This window comes from Nannospalax galili, unplaced genomic scaffold (genome assembly GCF_000622305.1).
Source record: "Nannospalax galili isolate Female #2095 unplaced genomic scaffold, S.galili_v1.0 scaffold1210, whole genome shotgun sequence".
In the NCBI taxonomy this organism is placed as follows: Eukaryota; Metazoa; Chordata; class Mammalia; order Rodentia; family Spalacidae; genus Nannospalax; species Nannospalax galili.
Window position 1 is genome coordinate 436,786 of NW_008328216.1, and position 6,873 is coordinate 443,658.

A 6,873-nucleotide genomic window follows, 5' to 3' on the forward strand; every position below is an offset into this window, starting at 1 on the left:
GAAACAAGGTCTCACTCTACAACCTAGACTGGTCTTGAATTCGTGACCACCTCCCACCTCAGCCTCCAAAGTTCTGGGAATACAGGCATGAGCCACCATACCCAGTTTCACCTCTTTAAACAGCATCTGTGCTCTATCCCCTTTCTTCTAACGAATCAATTGCTCAGTCACCTCTTCCCTTCTTGCCTCTCTGTCTACCCTCCTTGTTTTTTCTCCCTGTCTCTCTTAGCAGCACTCTGAGATACCTCGTCTGCTTATTTTTGCATTTTGTGTCTTATCTGCTCTTAAATTTGTCTGTTGAAATTTTAATTTGACTTCATGTACTATATTCTTATATCTAAATTATCTGTTCTTCAAATATGATGGGTAGTTCCTTATATTTTCTTGTTCACTGCATGTAATGTCAAGGTTTTACATTTGTTTCTCTTTGTTCTTTTTTAACTTTTCTCTTTCCTTCCTTTCTTGTTTCTCTCTCTCTCTCTCTCTCTCTCTCTCTCTCTCTCTCTCTCTCCCTCTCTGAAACAGGGTCTCTCGAGGTAGCAACTAGCCTCTCAAATTTACAATCTTCCTGCCTCAGCCCCCCAGGTGCTGAGATTACCGATGTATACCACCATACCTACCTCTTTTAAAACACTAATTGTAATTTCTATTCTGTGTCTCATAAGAAAATGAGATTTTTATAGGATCTGTTTTTGCTTTCTATGATTTTTTTCTCTCTCTCTCATTCATGGACTTTCTTTCTCTACGCAACTCGTTAGTTGTTTATTTACTGTTGGCTGTTCGCTGTTTATTTTCCTTAAGAAGTTATTTGTGGTAATTCTTTGAAGCCTAGGATAAAGTGTATTCCTACAGAGTGTTTGCCTGCACCTCTGCCAGGCCTCCATCTGGGGTCAGACTTCGGGTTATTAATGGACCACTTACGGAATATGTACAGCAAATCCACTCCAAGGCCAGTGTGTGGATTCCATCAGCACCCCTGCCTGCCCTGTGCTCCACTCAACACCACGGCAGCTTTCCTCAAAGTCCCTTTGTCCTTGGAGTACTGGCAGAAGGAATATTTCTATTTCTGGTTGGCTCGTCATCAAGGTTTAGCCCTATCAGCTGCTTTTCATGAATGAATGAATGATTTGGAGTTTGATTATGTAGCTAGGGCTGGCCTGGAACTTGAGATCCTCCTGCCTTACCCTCTAAAGTTCTAGGATCACAGTCATGTGCTACCATGCCCAGCTAAGCTCTCACTTTATGGGCCCCCAAGCCTTACAAGCTTAACCTTGCTAACCTCTCTTTGCTAGCTTTGGTACAGGCTTAAGATGAAGGTGATTGCATCTCTCCCTCAAGCCTCTCCACTGCCATCTTCATCCAGGTCTTGGTTTGGGAATCTCATACTTTTGTTATCTCTTCAATGATTTTAATATGATGTTACTTAAAATACGGTATTCTTGGGGCCAGCAAGATGGCTCAGTGGGTAAAGGCACTTGCTGCCAAGCTGATAACCTGAGTTTGATTCCCAGAGACCACATAGTGGAAGAAGAAAACTAACTGACTTTTACAAGTTGTCTTCTGACTTCCACACATGCAATATGATTCATGCATACACATACACACATACACACACACGCATGAAAATAAATAAATGAATTTTATTTTAAATTTGTTTATTTTTATATTTATATGTTTGAAGTGCATGGTAAGAAAGCCATCTTTCCTGGGTAAATGTGATTTTTTTTAAGTTTTTTTGGATTTATTTTTATTTTCTGTATGAGTGTTACGCCTGCATGTATGTAAGTGCACCTGTGTCACACAATGCCGGCAGAGGACAGAAGAGGGAATCAGATCCCCTAGAACTGGAGTTATGGACAATTATTAGCTGCCAGGTAGGTGTTAGAATATGAACCCAGGTCTTTTGCAAGAACATTCAGTGTTCTTAACTGCTGAGCCATCTCTCCAGCCCCCTTAATACTTTTAATTTTAAGCATATAATTTTTTTTTTTTTTGGTCTTTTTGAGACAGGGTCTTCCTGTAGCCCCAGCTGTCCTGGAACTCACTATGTAGACCAGGCTGGCCTTGAACTCACAGAGCTCCACCTGCCCCTGCCTCCCAAGTGCTGGGACTACAGGCGTGCGCCACCGCGCCCGGCTTAAGCATATAATTTTTTTAAATGTTATTCTTTTTTAAACTTTTTTTTCCTGTTATCAGTTTTTTTGATTTTTAATTAATTAATTTATTTTATGTATATATGAGTGTTTTGCCTGCATGTATGTAAGTGCACCTGTGTTGTGCAATGCTGGTGGAGGCCAGAACTTCATCAGATCCCCTGGACTGGAGTTAAGGAGAGTTGTTAGGGACCACATGGGTGCTGGGAACCAAACCTGAGTCCTCTGTAAGAGCAGCCAGTGCTCTTAAACACTGAGCCATCTCGCCAGCCCCCAAAATGTTATTCTTCCTTCTGAATGTGCTTTTGATGTTGAAAGGACTGGTCTACCTGTATTTCTGGGTCAGAAGCTTTGACATCTACTTTCCAGATACCTAATTTCCTCATCCCTGTGTGGATGTGTGCAACATCCATTTTTATTATAGAAAAAAGTTAATGTCTGCAGAAACATTTTATAGTAAGTACACAAGTACCCACCATCTAGATTATCAACATTTTACTATATTTGGTTTGTCATGTATCTACCAATCTGTCTTTCCAATCAGTATTTTTTAAAATATTTTATTTATTATTATTATTTTTAAATGTGTTTGCGTGTATTGCCTGTGTGTATGTGAGTGTACCTGTGTCATGCAATGTCGCAGAGGTCAGAGGAGGGCTTCAAATTCCCCTGGAACTGGGGTTAAGGACGGTTTGTAGCCGCCATGTGGGTGCTGGGAATCAAACCCGGGTCCTCTGCAAGAACAGTTGGTGCTCTTAACTGCTGAGCCATTTCCCCAGCCCCCAATCAGTCATGTTTTATTTTTATGCTTTTCAAAGTAAGTTATAGATACAATACATTTTCTTCTGAATGTCAGTTATTTTATATATTTGAATTGTAACCATATCTTTCATCCATAATGTCTATTTATTCGTTTTTCAATCTGCTTGGGATTTTTTTCAGTTTTTAATCCTTATACATACGCTTGATGTTTTATTTCTTTAAACATATAAAACTTAACTATTTCATGCTGTTATACTTCTTCCAAGAGCTGAGGTCTTTGGGGTTGTTGTCTTTACTATTTCTCAGTTTGTGTTTATTTTCTTCATGTTTTATCATTTTTTACTATAAGCTGCTCATCTTCCTTAGAACATGGCAGTGGGAATCTGAGATAGTTTCCTCCACAGAACATTTCTGTTTACTTCTGCAGGGCGCCTGGAACTGTTTTAAATTAAATCCTGGAGTTCTCAGACCACCCAGGTCTTTCAGAGAAGTTTCTTCTCCACACCAGAGTTCTAGCTTGCCAATTGCCAGGTGATCTTTAGTAGTGGAGTAGCAGGAGGTGACTTCTGACCCATTCTGACTCTGGTGATACAGCCCTTTCCTGCCTCAGATTTATAGAAAGAAGATGGTACTTTGAGATGCTTCTCCTCAGGTGACTCCAGGGCCCCAGGTGTCACAGAAACTGATGCTCAAGGCTGCCTGGTTTCAGTGTCCCCAGAGCAGAACTGGGAGCAACATTCTGCTTACCTCCCACCTGTTTCCAGGCTCCCACTGGAACTTGGCGATTGGTTTTATCTTACTGACATTTCATCAGCAATCTAAGACAAACAAATACATGTTTCAACTTTTAAAAAATACATTTCTTATTTATTGTGTTTGGTGTGTGTGTATGTGTTTGTTTATTAGCACCACAGCATGCAATTGGAGGTCATTGGACAATTCAAAAGAATCAATTCTCTCCTTCCACTATGCAGGTCCTGGGGCTCAGACTCGTCATCAGGCTTAGAGGCAAGCACCTTTATCTACTTAGCCATCTCACTAGACTACAGTGTTTCATCTCTCACCTTTGAATTATATCAACAGGAAAGTCAGAACTAGAGGTCAGGACTCTTTGATATATTTAAAATCTGTTATGTTTAAACTAATCTAATTGGAGGGAATGGAGAGACAGTCAGAGATTAAGAGCTTTTACAGTTCTTGCAAAAGACCCAGCTTGGTTCCCAGCACTCACGTTGGGAAGCTCACAAATGCCTGTAACTCTAACTCCCAGGGATCTGGTGCCCTCTTCTGGCCTCTATGGGCACTACACTCACATACACAGACATAGACACACATATACTCATAATTAAAATTTCTTTAATAAAATTATTTTTTTGAGACAGGGTCTCACTATGTAACCCTGGCTGGCATGGAACTACAGAGACCCACCTGCCTTTGCCTCTGAGATTAAAGGTGTGCACCAAGGGGTGGAAATAATACAAACACAATATTTGTGTATGAAATTCTCAAAAAATAAAAATAAAAAGACATGCATAATATCACACTTTTCCAAAAACTAAAAACTTTTAAAAAGAAGAGAAAAAGAATCTAATTGTGTTGGGGAGATAGCTCAGTGGATAAAGCACTTGCCACACCATGCAGGTGTGAGGATCAAAGGAGCAGGGGAGCTGTCTGTAATTCCAGAAGGTGGAGTTAGGGGATCCTTGGAGCAAGCCAGCCAGCTAAACAAGCCTATATTGGTGAGCCCTGGATCCATCTGAAAGATTCTGCTTCAATAAATAAGGTGGAATGTGATCAAGGAAGACCACCCCCCATGTCAACCACGTGCCTATGCACACCCACATGCATGTGCACCCCCACACATAGGAACACCTATACACATGAAAACATAAACACACACATATGAACATTACACATACACAGCAAAAATAACCTAATCAGAAGAAAATGTAATAAATTCTTCTACCATCAAATAATTCTCATTGTTTAATAAGAATTTACTGAGTTAAGCTCTGACTTACATATGTAAAAATTGATTATACAAGATTCTGAGGAACATAAATGGTGATAACAAATGCCTATAACCCCAGCACTGGGGAGGCTGAGGCAAGAAGATAGCCATGGGTTCAAGGCCAGTCTGGACTACATCACAAGACCCTGGGAACTGGGGAGATGGCTCAGTGGTTAAGTGCAAAAGCTGCTCTTGCAGAAGATTTGAGTTTGGCTCCCAGCACCCACATGGCAGCTACAACCATCTGTAGCTCCAGTTCCAGAGGATCTGATGCCCTCTTCTGACCTCCACAATATTGCGTGACATGGGTATGCTTACATACAAGCAGGCAATACACTGTGCATGTAGGCAATACACTCATATACATAATTTTTTTAATAATAAATAAAATATTTTTAAAAGACCCTGCCAGAGCACATGCACACACACACATGCATGCACATGTGCACACACATGCACAAGATACTGAAAGCAAGATGTTTAATACATACATCTGTATAAGATTTACATTTACAAACATTATTTTCTCCCTCTGGGTTTGCCATTTGCTAGGTTTTCCTCTTAGTCAGTGACTTTATTAATGATGCTGCTATAAACACAGCTATTGGTAATAACTATCTGTAGCAAAACTTTTTATGTGGTGCTTGTGATTAATAGTGTGCTAAAACTTGTATTAACAGATAAGATGATAAAATGGAGGGTATAAATAAAAATACCCCTGGTCAGTGTTTAATATCAGCAGCGATCATTACTGTGGTAGATTCTGAAGACGTTTCTGTAGCCATAGCAAATACCAAAAGCCCTGACTTACTGGAAATGCCTAAGAAGAGTAGGATTTGAAAGAGACCCACAATTCTGACACATGTGCGATCTTTCTCTATACCAGGCTAAGGAAGTTCACCCCCACAGAAGCCAAGCCATTTCTTCAGGGCTCCTTGAAGAATCTTGAGATATTATATTAATATTTACACTGAGCCAGGGGGCCTGGGCTGCTCTGGGATTCTGAGATGACTGTCTGATGATATGATTTTGCCCTGCATTGAGCCGTTCTTCAGCTAGTAGCTGGTGATCAGATCTCTGACAGGGTGAAAAAGATCAGGCAAATGTCACTTGTGTAGCCATTTTTTTCATGCGTGGTCCCTCTCTTTACCCTCCTTTGATTTCTGGCAGGCTAGCTTCTTTAGTGATGGCTTGGGACAAGGCAGTCACAACATATCACCCAACATATCACAGTGACCTCATGTTCCCAGGACAGGAGGTAGCTCTAAGACTTTATATGTTAAGCATTGAACTAAATAGTTGTCCTTTATATAACAGAAATACACTCAAACAAGTTCTTCTGAGAAATGATGACCATCCATGGACTCTCAGACCTTCCCAGTGAGTCAGTGAGATGGTTCATTTTCCACACAAGCCTGACAACGAGAGTTTGATCCCTAGAACCCATGGTGGAAGGAGAGAATTGACTCCCAAAAGTTATCTTCTGACCTCCACACATATACTATGGCACCCACACACCTGAACATACACATACCACACACACACACACATTCACACACCCAATAAATAATAAATAAAACAATTTTAAAAGGATATATTTTTAAAACATTCCTAGAATCTTTGAGATATCATTCTATAATCCTGACAGGCAATGTCCAGACCTGTTGACAGTACTGAATGACACACAATGTGGGGCTGTGCATGACAGAAAAAGTTCTTAATTTAGGCCAGTCATGGCAAAACACCCAGAGGGAAAGAAATACCCAAGGACCACACCTATATCAGAACCCTGGTAGACAGGTGGTTGGCAGGAAGGAGCCCTGGACAGTGGTGAGATGGTTCCTACCAGCTCCACCACCTGCGACATCCCAGAACCTCCCCTAAGGGACCTTGGGAAGGTGTGAGCAACACTGTTATCCATCAAATGCTTCTGTTCACCCCCACGTC